We start from the raw sequence: 17,754 nt of genomic DNA on the forward strand, positions 1-17,754 counted from the left end.
GAAAATTTGGGGATTAACTTTCAGGAAAGCAGTTAGTGCCATCGAAATACCATCCAAAATGGTCTCGGTCCCTTCTTCGTTCTCAATTCCAGCTGGTTGTCCTATCCTTTCCACAACTTGAGTCGTGGCAGTAGCATTCGCTTGCCATAGAGTTAGCCAAGTTAGTTATCACAGCCATAAACTCGGCCTAGTTGTTAGTGGGTTGGTTATCCTCACAATCTCTCCGTGTACGTGACTGACCTCGTCCGTGAGATGCCATTCAGGATTCCTGTCTACACCAAACAGTCGATATCAAGGTGATCAGTCTCAATATCAAAAGCATAGTGCTTCAATTATCCCAAAAAGATACTCACAAACAAACATGCTATGCATATATCAAACAAATAACCTAACTAGCATGAAAGAAAAAGACACAGAGTATGCAATAAAGCACAATCGGTCCATCCTGACGAACCGCTTTGATACCACAAAATGTAACACCCTAATTACCCTAAACCTTACCTCTAGCTATAAAGCAAAGGATAACTAAGTGCCATAATAGTTCTAAGACTTATACAATAATATACATAGAAGGAAATAGTAATTCTAGAAGCCTGATAATGAACAGTATTTTATACACTTTATAATGTCATTTTCTTAGTGTTTTCAATATATTTTGTTAAGTTTTATTATGTTTTAGTAGGTTTTAACGAAAATTTAACTTTTTGGATGCTACTTTGAACTTTTGTGTTTTTCTTATGATTTTAGGTGAATTTGGGGTGATTTTGTCAAGTTTTGGTAAAGTCTGATCAAAGGCAAGAAAAGCATAGCAGATGTTGTAAGAATCTGTCCTCCATGCATTCAAACGAGCATTTCTGGAGTGACACAGGTCCAATTGACACGTTCTTCATGGTGTTGGAAAGCTAACTTCCAGAGCTTTCCAACAATATATAATGGTTTATACTTTTCTTCATATTGGACTGTCCAAAACGGGCGTTAAACGCCTAAACTACCCCTTTTCTGGCGTTCAACGCCCAAGAAGGACCAACCTCCCAAGTTGAACGCCCAAACTGGACTTCAATGCCACAAAGGGAGCAAGGAAGCAGCGTGGACACTCCCTAGTAGGCATTCAACACCCACTCCCTCAAGTTGGACGCCAAGCTCAGCCCAAACACTCACCAAGTGGGCCCAAAAGTGGATTTTAGCACTCCTTAGCTTAGTTTCGTATATCTTTGTACTTTTAATTTTAAATTAACATCTTTTAGGGTTAGAATCTACTATTTAAAGAGGAGAACACTTAGAAATTAAGTGCGCTTGATAAACCCTATTTTATGATTCATCTTGTGCTTAAATTGAGTGTTTTTATCAAATCTTCACCCACTATTCATGTAAATTGCATGGTTTTACTATTGCTTCCTTGTTTTATGATATATGAGAAAACATGTTTCCTATTCTGCAGGAATGACTTAGAGGACAGAAAGGAAACACGCAAAAATGGAAGGAAAGCACAAAAATAGAGTTTTGAAGAAAAAGCAGCCACGCGAACGCATGGACGATGCGGACGCGTGCTTAGCACAAAAAACAGTGACACGAACGCATGAACGACGCGGACGTATGCCTTGAGAAAAACGCAATTGATGTGGATGCGTGACTGACGCGGACGCGCGAAAGAGCAAAACTCCAGATGACGCGGACGCGTGATCCACACAAACGCGTGATGGACCCCACGTGCAAAAAATTGCAGAAGTCGACCCCAGCGACTTCTGGACCCTTTTTGGTCCAGATCCAAGCCCAGAGAACAAATATTAGAGGCTATAAATTGGGGAATCCATCCATTCATCAATAATACTTCATACAACATTCATAATTCATAATTTTTAGTTCTTAGATGTAGTTTTTAGAGAGAGAGGTTCTCTCCTCTCTCTTAGGTTTTAGGATTAGGATTACTTTTAATCATTAGGTTAGGATTGTTTCTTCGTACCAGGTTCAATATTCCTTTATTTTGACTCCTCTTCTACTTTTAGATACTTTAATGCTTTTATTTGTATTTGATTTATGTTGCCAGATTGGCTTATGAACTTTTCATGTTAGGATTTTCTTAATTAATATAATTTGAGGTATTTCAGATTCATGATTGTTTTGCTCTATTTATGATTTATTTTTCCTTTTGGCTTTGGTTAATTAATTGGTAACACTTGAGTTATCAAACTCAGCAGTGGTTGAAATCGGCAATTGCTGATTGATTTGGATCACTCTAAAGTTGACTAGAACTTGAGGATCAATTTTAATTAGTCCACTTGACTTTTGTTTATTTAATAAGGGATAACTAAGCGGGATTAAAACCCAATTTCATCACACCTGATAAGGATAACTAGGATAGGGATTCCAATTTTCATACCTTGCCAAGAGCTTTCTTAGCTATTGATTTATTAATTCCTGCAATTTATTTCTCTTGTTCAAACCTTTCAAAAACCCAAAAATACTGTTTTCCATAACCAATAATAAAACATACCTCCCTGCAATTCCTTGAGAAGACGACCCGAGGTTTGAATACTTCGGTTATTTATTTTCATTGGGTTTGCTTAAGTGACAAACAAAACTTTTGTACGAAAGGATTCTCTGTTGGTTTAGAAACTAGACGTACAACGAGACTTTATTTGTAAAATTCTAAACCGTCAAAAATCCGATCGTCAGCGCCTCCTAGGGAGGAAGAACACCATCAGACACACCTAAGTTTCTCTGTAAACTATGAGCTACTAAACCTCCTAGGTTAAGGTTAGGAGCTCGGCTAATTCCTATGAATTAATACAATTACTTTTCTATTCTATGATGCATTCTCGTTCTTCATTCTTATGAATCTTGATTCTACATGAGTTCATTACGAGTCTTGACCCGAATAGTATTGAGCCACAGCTTGAGGATGCATCACGGGTTCCAACAGAATTATCTGGATTAATCGGGGTATGTGACATATAACCTCGTTAGTCAGGGGCAATTGAGGTTCTTGTGGCTCTAAGGGCTAGAACCATAAGAGCAGTAGTCTCTAATCTGGAATATTTGACCTTATTTGTGGCATTTTGAGTAGGATCAACAAAGGGATTGACTTGCGCACGCTTCACCCTCTCCCAGATTGATCTAGTTAGTTCAGATGTTTGGTCTAGACCTGAGGATATTAATGACCACGACCTATGGCTTAATCACTTATAGCCTTACCACTGAAGGAATTATTCATCATTGGAGTAGTGAGTATGACGTGTTAATCCAAAAGAGGAAGCAACTCCAAAGCCTTAACTGACGTCTCATCATTGTCTCTACCATATCCATTCATCGTTCTTGTTATTGTTCGTTTATGCGTTTACAACAATCAAATCTTCTTTCTATTCGCCTAACTAAGATCTGCAGGATAACCACATCTTGCTCAATCTTGCAATCCTCGTGGAATTCAATCCTCAGTCACCTGAGTTATTACTTGCACGACCCGGTGTACTTGTCGGTTCAGTTGTGCGAGTTTAAATTTCACGCGCCAAATTTTTGGTGCTATTGTCGGGAATTGTTTATGATTGACAAACTAACGGTTATCTTGTTTCTTAGATAAGTTACCTTTATGTGTTTTCCTTTTTTTGTGTTTCTTGTTTCTTGTTCATTTTTCAAAAAAAAAAAAAACACTTTCTATCTTTAATGATCTTTTTTCTTTTGTTTGAGTCTGGTGTCAATTTTTAAGTTTGGTGTCCCTTTGGTTTTCATTTCTTTTCTTGAGTCTTTGGAAATTGTTCTTGCTTTTCTTTCTTGGTGTTCGAACTTTTCTTGGTAATTTTCCTTGTTTGATTTCAAAATCTTTAAGTTTGGTGTTCTTTTGTGTTATTCCTTTTTAATTTTCAAAAATTTAGTGTCTTTGATTTCAAAATTTTTAAGTTTGATGTCTTTTAGTGTTTCTTTATCTAATTTTCAAAATTTATATCATTTAATTTTAAAATTTTTAAGTTTGGTGTCCTTTAGTATTTTTTATTTTAATTTTTTGAAATTATTGTTGTTTAAATTCAAAATTTTTAAATTTGGTGTCCCTTTGGTATCTTTTCATTTAATTTAATTTTCTTTTTTATATTTTTATCTTTAATCTTTATCTTATCTTTTTCTTTGATTTTAAAATTTTGTTATCTTATCTTTCTTTTTAAATTGAAATTTTAAAAATTTAGTATTTGGTTAGTTTTCCTTTCTTTCAAATTTGAATTTCAAAATCTTTGTTTGACTTTCTCTTTTTAATTTCAAAATTCTTCAAAAATCAAACCTTTTGTCTTAAATTTTTAAAATCTTATCTTATCTTGTTTGACTTTTTCTTTCCAAATTTAAATTTTAAAATCTTTGGTTGACTCTTTCTTTTTAAATTTTAAAAATTTTCAAAATCAAATATTTTATTTTATTTTCAAATCTTTTTAGTTAGTTAATTGTGTTATCTTATTTTAATTTTAAAAGTTTGGTGTCTAGATTTGTAATCTTGTTTTTCTTGTTTATCTTTTCTATTTTTAAATTCTTTATCTTATCTTTTTCTCTGATTTTCAAAATTTTTTTATCTTATCTTATTTCAAATTTAAAATCTTTAAAATTTTTAATTATTATTTTCTATTTATTTATTTATTTTTAATTTTTTTAAAAAAATTCTTTTTGGTATCTCATTGGGAGTTCTCTAGACTTTGACATAGAGACTCCCCACCTTTCTTTGTTTCTTGACTGTGCAGGAACACTAGAATTACTTTGTATCTAGATGGAGGTGGATAACCCAAAAGAACTTTGGGGTCTTATACAGCTCCCACTCTTGGCTTCTATGGAAGCAGCATTAGTATACCTCCTATTGAAATAAATAATTTCAAGCTCAACCCAGAGTTGATTATTCTAGTGCAGCAAAACTGTCAGTTTCATGGACTTTCGCAGGAAGAACCCACATATTTCTTGCAGACTTCCTGTAAATTTCTGACACAGTCTGAACTGACAGAGTAGACCAGGATGTCTACAAGCTATTGCTCTTTCCATTTGCTGTAAAAGGCCAAGCAAAGAGATGGTTGGATACTCAGTCCAAATCAAGCTTGAAAACATGGAATGAGTTAGTAGATAAGTTTTTGAACCACTACTTTCCCCTAAAGAAGCTGGCCCAGCGGAGACTGGACATTCAAGGCTTCAAACAAGGAGATAATGAATCCCTTCATGATGCTTGGGTGAGGTACGGTATAATGCTGAGAAGATGCCCCCATTGAAATATTTTCAAAATGGGTTAAGCTAGACATATGCTATTATGGACTCACAGATATGGCTAGGATGTCCCTAGATCATTCCACTGGTGGTTCAATACATATGAGAAAGATAATTGAAGAAGCTCACGAACTCATTGAGACAATTGCCAGCAACCAGCACCTATACTCATCAGGTGAGAGTCCAATGAAAGGAGAGGTCAAGACAGTGTCTACTGAATCTAACCCTCTGGAACAAAGTGAGTCATTAACCCTGTAACTACAGTCTCTCACACAGCAGTTGCTGAGTTTACAATAAGTGTTACAAGAAACTCATGCCTCTAGCAAGAATATAGAGGCACAGCTGAACCAAGCTGAACAATATCTAACTGAACAGATAAGAGAAGAGTGCCAAGCCATCCAATTAAGGAGTGGAAGGACACTAACCACCCAGCCTCAGAACAGTAAGAGGCAGGGGGAGGAAGAACTAGTAGAAGATGCACAAGCTACAGTCAAAGGCACCACTAAGGGTGTTGACCACATAGAATGGGGAGCCTTGGCGTTCAACGGGAAGAAGGGACCAGTTCTGGCGTTGAACGCCCAGACAGGGGAGATTAGACACTTGTGAATTTAGGAAATAACTCTTCTAAGCAAGCTGGTAACCCTTCTTTAGGCACTATGGACACTCACCCTGCACCACTCAAAACTCTTGAGTATAAGGCCAAGTTACCATACCTTCAAAGATTCTAGAAGGCAGAAAAGGATAAGCAATTCGCCATGTTCCTAGAAGTTTTCAAGAAGCTGGAGATCAAAATTCTCTTTGCAGAGGCTCTTGAACAAATGCCTTCATATGCTAAGTTCATGAAAGAAATACTGAATAATAAGAAGGATTAGAAGGAAATAGAGACAATGATGCTCACTAAGGAGTAGAGTGCAGTCATTTAGAGGAACCTTCCCGAGGAACTTAAGAGACCTCACACTCTTCCTAGTAACCTAGTGCCTACCCCAAGAGAAGAGTGCATAGCCATCACAGAGGATGCTGAATTTGTATCAAAGGAGAAAGTGCAAGCTGCTAAAGCGTCAGTAGAGAAAGAGGCTCTAGAAAAGGCTGAGGTTACACTGTCACATGCCACTTCTATGACACCCATTCAAGAGCTTAAAGCACCACACCCTCAGAAGCCCCAAAAGGAGACCAAGGATGAGCACTGCTCACAATTCTTGGAAGCTTATAAGAAGTTGTAAAACAATATTCCTTTTGCTGAGGTTTTGAAGCAAGGGGCCTTCTTTACTAGAAGAAACTTCATGGATGCTGAGAGAGGCAAATTGGTGCTTTGGGCAGTTTTCAAGGTTCTGAAACCTCCACGACCCCCTGACAAAGGAGGTACCTGCATGCAGAGTGCAGTACTGAAGCCTCATCCCTTGGTGGAAAATCATACAGTTTTCCCAGACATCAAACCTAAGTTTGGTGTAGGGCAATCACTACCCACTAAGGAGGAAGGTCCTAAGAGGAAGATGCATAGGGGATGGAGAAAAAATCCAACCCCTGTCCTAACAAGCAAGGAGAATAACTCGGATAACAATACCAGAAAGCTTGTTAGGAGGAATTCACATATGAGGACACTAATCTCCTCCTCTTCTCCCATAGAGTCATTTCTTTTAACCAACTGGAAGAAGAGGAAGAAAGTCAACAATCAAGTGTCAAGCTACTGACAGTAAAGAAGTGCTTGTTGGGAGGTAATCCAACCACATGAGTAGAGTACTATTATTTCTGTTTCTTTTGTTTAGTTCCATTTGCTTCCATTTTAGTTGATTTCCATAGTTTTCCTTGTTTTCTTTTTTATGTTTGTGATTATGTGCAGTACTTAGAATAGAGATAGAGATATTTAGAGATGGAAACAGAATACCCTGGGAAGAACCCCTTACTGGCGTTGAATGCCAGCTAAGGAGGAAGCTGGACGTTCAACGCCCATGAGGGAGAGTTTGCTGGCGTTGAACGCCAGAATAGGATGGAAATGGGCGTTCAACGCCCATGGAGGAGTACAATGCTGGCATTGAACGCCAGAGAAGGGGTACCCTGGGCGTCCAACGCCCATTGAGGGGCAGGCAGCTCGAGCTTTGTAACCTTCTCAGCAAGTGGGTCCCACACAAATCCAACTAACCCCACCCACTTCAAATGCAAACCTTTCACCACCCATTTTCCCTCCCATATGACCAGCAAGGGACCCTGTTTTCTTTTCTTGGGAACAAGCAAAATTTTTAAGTTTGGTGTTGCAGAGCAAGCTCTGGTATTATACTAAAGAAAGGTGGATCATCTTCATCAACAGCCACTATAAATGAGGTTGTTAAGTTTCATTATCCCTTCCTTTATCTTATTTCCTGTCTAACTTCAGCATGATCACAAGCAGTATTTTGTTCTTTTCTAGGTTTTTTACTTTTATTTATTTTGGTTATAAGATATCCTATGTATCCCTCCCCAACCTTAAAAGAAAATTTTTTATTTGAAAAAAAAAGGGTGAGATGCATGAATTTTAAGTTTATCATGAATCATTCCAATTGTTTTGATGTGGTGGCCCTGTATTTATTTCTGAATGTATGAATTAATAGTGCATGATTGAGATTGAAGTTGAGTGTATTGATTCTTGAAAGAACAAAGGATCTAGAGAAGTATTATTGACTTTCTGAAAAATCAAAAGTATTGATTCTTGAAGCAAGAAAAAAGAAACAGAAAAAAGTGGAAAAAATAATAATAATAAAAAGAAAAAGAACAAGAATTCTCATAAAAGAAAAATCAAAAGAGAAAGGATCCAAGACTTTGAGCATCAATGGTTAGGAGGGTTAAAAATCAACAAAAAATCTCAAATGAGCTGCTATCCCTAACTAAATGCTTGTGATGTGAAGGTTTCAAGTGAAAAGCTTGAGAGGAGCAGTTAAAGTCGTGATCCAAAGCAAAAGAGTACGCCTAAGAACTCTGGGCACCACTTACTGGGAATTTAAGCAAAGCTAAATTCGAATCCAAAGGGTTCCCCCAATTAAGTGCCTGTGGCGTTTATGTATTCAGTGGTAATACGAGAAAACAAAATGCTTAGAGTCACGACTAGGCTCAAAAAGGTGCAAAGCACCAAAAGAAAAAGTTGTGTTCAAGAATCAAGAAGAGCTTAACTAAGAGAATCAATAATATCATCTGGATTCTAGTTCCATGAGATGTCAATATTTTTGAACTTCAAAGGAAAGTGAGATGCCAAAACTGTTCAGAAGTAAAGAGCTCTTAGCCCCGCTCATCATTTGGAACTGGAATTTATTGAAAAACTTTAAGACTTATTGTATATCTCTCTCTTCTTTTTAGTCTTACTTGTTTTTGGTTGCTTGAGGACAAGCAATAATTTAAGATTGGTGTTCTGATGAGTGGATATTTTATATACTTTTTGATGTCATTTTCTTAGTGTTTTCAGTATATTTTGTTAAGTTTTATTATGTTTTAGTAGGTTTTAATGAAAAATTAACTTTTTGGATGCTACTTTGAGCTTTTGTGTTTTTCTCATTATTTTAGGTGAATTTTGGGTGATTTTGGCAAGTTTTAGCAAAGTCTGATTCAAAGGTTAGGAAAGCATAGCAGATGTTGTCAGAATCTGACCTCCATACATTCAAACGATAATTTATGGAGTTATAGAAGTCCAATTCACGCATTCTTAATGGCGTTAGAAAGATAACTTTCAGAGCTTTCCCGCAATATATAATAGTTTACACTTTTCTTCAGATTGAACTGCCTAAAATGGGTGTTGAACGCCCAAACTACCCCCTTTCTAGCGTTCAACGCCCAAGAAGGACCAACCTCCCAAGTTGAATGCCCAAACTGGCATTCAATGCCATAAAGGGAGCAAGGAAGCAGCATGGACACTCCCTAGTGGGCATTCAATGCCCACTCTCCCAAGTTGGATGCCAAGCTCAGCCCAAACACTCACCATGTGGGCCCAGAAGTGGATTTTAGCACTCTTTAGCTTAGTTTCGCATATCTTTATACTTTTAATTTTAAATTAACATCTTTAGGGTTAGCATCTCCTAGTTAAAGAGGAGAACACATAGGAATTAGGCACGCCTCCTAGGGAGGATAGACACCATCAAACACACCTAAGTTTCTTTGTAAACTATGAACTACTAAATCTCCTAAGTTAAGGTTAGGAGCTGTGCTGATTTCTATGAATTAATACAATTACTTTTCTATTCCAATGAATATGTGATTCTATTCTATGATGCATTGTCGTTCTTCATCCTTATGAATCACGATTCTACATGAGTTCTTTATGAGTCCTGACCTAGATAATATTGAGCTACAGCTTTAGGATGCATCACGGGTTCCAACAGAATTATCTGGATTAATTAAGGTATGTAACATATAACCTCATTAGTCAGGGGCAATTGAAGTTCCTATAGATCTAAGGGCTAGAACCATAAAAGCAGCAGTCTCTGATCTGGAAGATCCGACCTTGTCTGTGGCGTTTTGAGTAGGATCAACAAAGGGATTGATTTGCGCACGCTTCACCCTCTCCCAGATTGATCTAGTCCGTTTGGATGTTTTGTCTGGACCTGAGGAGATTAATGACCACGACCCATGGCTTAATCACTTACAGCCTTGCCATTGAAGGAATCATTCATCATTGGAGTAGTGAGTATGACGTGTTAATCCAGAAGAGGAAGCAACTCCGAAGCCTTAACTGACGTCTCATCACTGTCTCTACCATATCCATTTATCGTTCTTGTTATTGTTCGTTTATGCATTTACAACAATCAAATCTTCTTTCTATTCACCTGACTAAGATCTGCAGGATAACCACAAGCTTACTCAATCCGGCAATTCTCGTGGGATTCGACCCTCACCCACCTGAGGTATTATTTGGACGACCCAGTGCACTTACCGGTTCAGTTGTGCGAGTTTAAATTTTGTGCACCACCTGATGAAGAAATAAGCTTAAAAGCATAGTTTCAAAAGCACAAAACGTTCACACGAAGCTAAAAGCATAAGGAATAACGTATAGATACAAGATAATGAGGCATACTTAGATATAAGAGTGTAATAATCATAAGATACTAGTCTCAACCCGCGGAATTTAGGCCGACTAGTTATATCCAGACATGTAGTGTTTTAAAAGTTAAAATAGTATACAACATATCTCTCTTAAAGTAAGCCTCTAAGGCAAATATAAATACAAAAGTGAGAGTACTATGTAAAATATCCAAAATGACTCCAAAATGGAATAAAGATCCTCCACTCTGCCACCATAACATCACTCACCGAGATGGGTTATGACCTGCATCTGAAAAACAATAACAGAATATGGTATGAGAACCGAAAGTTCTCAGTATGGTAATAGTGCCCAATAATGTAAGATATAAGATTCTGGGACACCAAAGGAAATCTTAGAACTTCATATCAATCATAGTATTCAAGCTCATGAAAGAGATAAATAAATCCTTAAACAGGTCAGCTAACTTAGGAGATTTCTAAACTATTAGTTCACCACTGTCCCACAACCTTTACCAGCCTAACCTCCATGTGATCTCATCGCCACCGCCTACCGATCCTCCACAATCCCAGAAGAAATCACACATAATTCATACAAGTAAAGCACAAGTAATTATCATGTATAGCAAGTAAATCAAGAAGCAATTAAGCATGTTATACAATTAGGCATAGTATGCAAGTAAACAAAGCAAGCCACCAGGTAGAAAATGCACATGATGAATGCCTGATGAGCAGATATTTTATACGTTTTTTGACATCACTTTCATATAGTTTTAGCATGTTTTTATTTAGTTTTTATTAAGTTTTTATAGATTTCAGTGTTAAATTCACATTTTTGGATTCTCCTATGAATTTTTGTGTTTTTGGGCAATTTCAAGTATTTTCTGGCTGAAATTGAGGAAGAGCTTTTCTGGAGCTACAGAAGTCCAAATGGAGCTTTCTCAATGACTATAGAAAGTTTACTTTCAGAGCTTTTCAGAAATATATAATAGTCCATAATTTGCTCTGGATTAGAAGGCCAAAAACTGGCATCCAACGCCAGCTACCAGCCCTTTCCAGACATCCAGTGCCCAAAGAGCAAAGACCAATGTCCAAACGCCCAGAGATGACCCTCTAGCTGGTGTTCCATGCCCAATGAGCCTCATAACACGTGGAACTCATCAAAGCTCAACCCAAACACTCACTAAGTGGGCTCCAGAAGTGGATTTTAGAACTAAATAGACTATTTTACCCTTACTAGTCATCTGTTTAGTATTTAAGGGATTTTATTCATGTAATTCGCACCTTCTTCGAACCTTTAATCACCATATTTGCATATCATACACATTTTTACTTTTAGTATGAGTTTCTAAACCTCCTAGGTTTATGGGAGGAGCCCTGCTAAGTCCTATGAATTAATAAAAGTATTACTGTTTCTTCTTCGATCCGTATTTGATTTACTTCTAAGATGTATATCCGATCTTCATTGTGGTGAATAGGATGATCTAACAAATTAGCTCTGTTCATCACATTAAGACGAATGTGCCTGACAAACACCCACGTATACTTGGGTTCATGTGAATACTTGGAAGGAAAGCACGAGCCAACAACTATGTTTATAGATCTCTCAGACGGTTAATCCACGACTTCATTGGGGACTTCTCGAGACACCAGTTCTGCCAATTTCCGGGGAGATTAGGGTCTCCGTGGTATAGGCTAGAATCTATAGAAGCAGCATTCTCTGATCCGGAAGATTTGACCTTGTCTGTGGCATTTTAAGTAGGATTGCCAAGAGAATGACTGCTAGAGCTTCACCCTCCGTCAAATTGAATGACCACGGGCAATGGCGTTTGATCTGTAGTAGAGGAGATCAATGACCACGGGCAATGGCTTTAATCACTCAACCTTCCATAGAAGAAGATCATTCACAAGCAAAGAAGACAGTAATACCAGAGTTATTTCAGAAAGGCAAAGCAACTCCAATCCTTAACTCTGTTCCTCTCACTGATTTAATCCAATTGGTTTTACCCCTTTCATGTTAACTCTATTCCTATTATTTAACCCATAATCCTAATACAATTCCGTATCCAACAACCAAGTCTTTTGATCTGCCTGACTAAGACCTGCAAGATAACCATAGCTTGCTTCAAACCACAATCCTCATGGGATCGACCCTGACTCGCTCAGGTATTACTTGGACGACCCAGTGCACTTGCTGGTACTGCCTGTACAAAAGTGTGGGGTTTGCGTACATGCACCAATGCCTGTCCTATTTGGCTATGATATCACATCATCGGTTCAATTGTCAACCCAACACTCTCCCATAGAGATGTTGCCTTTCAATCACGAATATAGCTATGGGAATCCCCCACAGATATAGTGTCGGGCACACTCCTGTGATCCTAAAGGATGCAAGCAGGATACTCTACCACAGACCTCACATCTCAACGTAAGCGGGACAAAACACCATCCTTACGCCGTCTGATAAACCACTATTTCATGGTTTATCTTGTGCTCAATTGAGTGGTTTTTATCCACTCTTCACCCACTTATTCATACTATTCGCATGTTTTACGTTTTCCTTCCTTATTTTGTGCTATAATTGAAAACATGCTTCTTTGACCTTTAAATTACTAACTTCAATCCTCTCTTATTACCATTAGATGCCTTGATATGTGTGTTAAGTGTTTTCAGAGATTACAGGGCAGGAATGGCTTGGAGGATGGAAAGGAAGCATGCAAAAGTGGAAGGAATACAAGAAGTTGAAGGAAATGCAAAGCTGTCAACCTGACCCTCTCGCACTAAAACGATCATAACTTGTGCTACAGAGGTCCAAATGATGCGGTTTTACTTGCGTTGGAAAGCTAACGTCCGGGGCTTCGATTTGATATATAATTTGCCATAGTGGCCGTACAGATAGATGACGCGAACGCGTGCTCCACGCGGACGCATCGCAGTGACGAAAATCAGCATGACAGATTTCTTCTCCAGCGATTTCTGGGCTATTTTCGACCCAGTTTGTGGCCCAGAAAACACAGATTAGAGGCTATAAAGTGGGGAAATCCATTCATTCATAATGATCAGCTCATAATTTGTAATTTTAGATGTAGTTTTTAGTGAGAGAGGTTCTCTCCTCTCTCTTAGGATTAGGATTAGGATTTTTAGAAATTAGGAATTTTTATTATTTCAAGTCCCAATTTTTCTTCTTCATCACAGGTTCAATATTCCTTTTACTTTTTATTTCTCTTTTACTTTCAGATATTTTGATGCTTGTATTACTTATGTTGCCTATTTGGCTTATGAACTTCTCCATGTTAGATTTGACTGCTTTTATTAATACAATTAAGGTATTTCAGATTTATGATTGCTGTCTTTTATTTATATAAACAATTTAGATTTTTCTCCTTTTGGTCTTGGTTAAGAAATCAGTAACTCAGGAGTTATTAGACTCAACGTGATCAATAACCGCTATCTTTACTAATTAGCTTGAACTTCTATAATCCCAATCTTTTCCTAGGAATTAACTAGGATTTGAAGATCAACTTAATTAGTCACTTGACCTTCCCTTGCTCTAGCAAAGGTTAACTAAGTGGAATTAAGATTCAATTTTCATCATCATTGATAAGGATAACTAGGATAGGACTTCCAATTTCTCATACCTTGCCAAGAGTTTATTTTACAATCATTTATTTATTTTATTTGTCATTTATCATACTTGTTCCTCATTCTCAAAACCCCCAATTTACAAAACTCAAAACCAATAATAAGAACACACCTCCCTGCAATTCCTTGAGAAGACGACCCGAGGTTTAAATACTTCGGTTATCAATTTATTTAGGGATTTGTTACTTGTGACAACCAAAATGTTTGTAAGAAAGGACTTTTGTTGGTTTAGAAGCTATACTTGCAACGGAAATTTATTCTGAATTCTAGACGACGCAAAAGTTCTTCTCTTTACCGTCGCCATGTGATAAACCCCCATTTGTAGGGTTTATCTTGTATTGATTTTAAAGGATTTTATGACCTTTTACGCACATTTATTCAATGAAATAGCATGGTTTTATGATTGTCTCCCAATTTGTGCTTAAGTGTGAAAACATGCTTTCTAGGTCCTTAATTAGCTAAATTTAATTCACCTTTGATTCCACTAGATGCCTTGATGTGTTTGTAAAGTGATTTCAGGTTGAACAGGCTAGGAATGAATCAAAGGAGTGAAAGGAAAGCATACAAAGTGGAGAAGATCATGAAAAGCCAAAGACTTGAACTCACCCATGGATGTGCGCGCGCATCAGGTGCTTACGCGCACCTTGCGAATTACCCCATGGACGCGTACGCGTGCTGTGCGCGTATGCGTCGGTGCTGGTATATAATTTTTTAATGGAAACATGGCCAGCGAATTCAGAAGGGTTGTGGGGCCCAATTCCAACCAACTTTAGTGCCAAAAATGCTATTTAAAGCCAAGAATTGAAGAGCAAAGGGGGATTCCATCATTCACACTCATTAGGATTAGTTTAGAGTTATATTTAGAGAGAGAAGCTCTCACTTCTCTCTAGGATTAGGATTATGATTAGGCTTAGTTCTTAGATCTAGGTTTTAATCTTTGCTCTCATCTACTTCTACCTTTCAATTCCTTGTTGTTACATTCATTCTTCTTCTATTCTTTTGTTGTAATTTCCTTTATAATGATTTTATGTTTTGTTGTAGATATACTCTTGTCTCTTCTATTTTCTTTCCATTCAATTCAAGGTAATTCATAATAATTGTACTTCTTTTGATTGTTGTTATTAATTCTTTGTAATAATTGTTGTTAGATTCTATTCTTGTTGTCAATTTACTTTGCTTTTCTTTTGTACCTTCCAAGTGTTTGATGAAATGCTTGGTTGGATTTTAGTATAGATTTTGTTCCTCTTGGCTTTGGTTGAGTAATTAGTGACTCTTGAGTTATCTAATTCCTTTGTTGATTGATAATTAGAAGTTGTTAATTTATTTGAATGCCCCTAAAGCTAGTTGATGAGCGGATAATTTATACACTTTTTGGCATTATTTTTAGGTAATTTTTAGTAGGATCTAGCTACTTTTAGGGATGTTTTTATTAGTTTTTGTGTAAAATTCACATTTCAGGACTTTACTATAAGTTTGTGTGTTTTTTTGTGATTTTAGGTATTTTCTGGCTGAAATTGAGGGACCTGAGCAAAACTCTGATAAGAAGGCTGACAAAGGACTGCTGATGCTATTGGATTCTGACCTCCCTGCACTCGAAATGGATTTTCTGGAGCTACAGAACTTCAAATGGCGCGCTCTCAACGGCGTTGAAAAGAAAGTAGACATCCAGAGCTTTCCAGCAATATATAATAGTCCATACTTTATTCGAGATTAGACGATGCAAACTGGTGCTCAACACCAGTTCCATGTTGCATTCTGGAGTCAAACGCCAGAAACACGTCATGAACCAGAGTTGAACGCCAAAAACATGTTACAACTTGGAGTTCAACTCCAAGAGAAGCCTCTGCACGTGTAAAGCTCAAGCTCAGCCCAAGCAACACCAAGTGGGCCCCAGAAGTGGATTTCTGCATCAATTACTTACTTCTGTAAACCCTAGTAGCTGGTATAGTATAAATAGGACATTTTACCATTCTATTAGACGTCTTTGACCATTCGGTCTTTTGACCACATCTTTGGTCTTGGTTTTATTCTATTGTTCATCTTAGGAGACTATTAATCACGTTTTGGGGACTGGCTATTCGGCCATGCCTGGACCACTATCACTTATGTATTTTCAACGGTGGAGTTTCTACACACCATAGATTAAGGGTGTGGAGCTCTGCTGTACCTCGAGTTTTAATGCAATTACTACTATTTTCTATTCAATTCAGTTTATTCCTGTTCTAAGATATTCGTTGCACTTCACCATGATGAATGTGATGATCCGTGACACTCATCATCATTCTCACCTTGATGCCAGGGCATCTTGGCCAGTTTCACTGACCTTTTCTTTACTGTTTTTAAGGTAGTTTCATGCATTTCCTTAGGAAATAAGCTAGTTTTGAGTAGACATTCACTTACACCTTGATTCAAGCATACATTGTGAATTTTACATGATTTCATGAGGATTTTGCATGAGTTTAATAATAAATTGTATGTTGCATTACCCATGACTTAGACTAGAACTTTGATGCACTCTATTGCTTGATTTCAGGACCAAAGGAAGCAAGGAAGAACCACTTAGCAGTCACGTTAATCTAATTAACGTTACCACTAACGTGGATTGGGAGGTAACTTACAAAGTTAATGAGAAAAGTGATTGCCAATAACGGTCTTGAAGCCATCATTGCCCACGTTAAGAGTCACGTTAACTAAGTTAACGTGAACTCTAACGTGAAGAAGGGACTTTGAGCCAACATTAGTGACACTTAACATTATCACTAACGTTGGCCAATGATCATAAGTGGCTACGTTAGAGTCCACGTTAACTTAGTTAACGTGGCCTCTAACATTAAAAAGGGGAAGGAAGCCAACGTTAGTGACACTCAACATTGTCACTAAGGTTGGCCTAAGGTGCAATGTACCACGTTAACTCCTACGTTAACTTGGTTAACGTGGGAGCTAACGTAAGAGGCAAGGGTGGTCGACAACGTTAGTGACACCCAACATTGTCACTAACGTTGGAAGCAACCACAAAACCCCAAGGAGCCACGTTAACTTAGTTAACGTGGAAGGATAACGATGATGAGTGAAATATGAGCCAACGTTAGTGACACTCAACATTGTCACTAACGTTGGGGATGGCTAAGAATGGCCACGTTAGAAGCCACGTTAACCTAGTTAACGTGGACTCTAACGTGAGAGATAGGGGCACATTGGAACGTTAGTGACAATGTTAAGTGTCACTAATGTTCTTGAAGGTTGGCAAGGCCACGTTAGAAGCCACGTTAACCTAGTTAACGTGGACTCTAACGTGAGACATAGGGGCACATTGGAACGTTAGTGACAATGTTAAGTGTTACTAACATTCTCAAAGGTTGGCAAGGCCACATTAGAAGCCACATTAACCTAGTTAACGTGGGTTCTAACGTGAGGCAAAGGGGTACATTGGAACGTTAGTGACAATATTGAGTGTCACTAACGTTCTCGAACTCATATTTTCACTAAAACGTTAACACCCCTAACTTCCTGAGCTAAAGTCTCTGCCCACTTCACAGTTTCTCTCGGCAAGTAAAACCAAGCCCAAATTAAGAAGAGAACTGCTTCAAACTCAAGATCCAAAGGCCCAAGACTTGAAGAGCCAACTAGAAGCTGAGAAGAGTAGTATATATAGGAGTAGCTTTGAATGATTTAGGAGTTTGGAAAAAGGGAAAAGGGACTACTCTCTGTATTTTACTCTGCTCTTCTAGTTCCATGATGTATTCTCCATATTTGTTTTCATTTTCTAGAGCTATGAACAACTAAACCCCTTTCATTGGGTTAGGGAGCTCTGTTGTAAGTTGATGGATCAATACTAATTTTCATTATTCTTCTTCTATCTTTCCTCTTGATTTTACTTGAAAGCTTTCGATCTTCATC

Source organism: Arachis duranensis, chromosome 3 (genome assembly GCF_000817695.3).
Source record: "Arachis duranensis cultivar V14167 chromosome 3, aradu.V14167.gnm2.J7QH, whole genome shotgun sequence".
Taxonomy (NCBI): Eukaryota; Viridiplantae; Streptophyta; class Magnoliopsida; order Fabales; family Fabaceae; genus Arachis; species Arachis duranensis.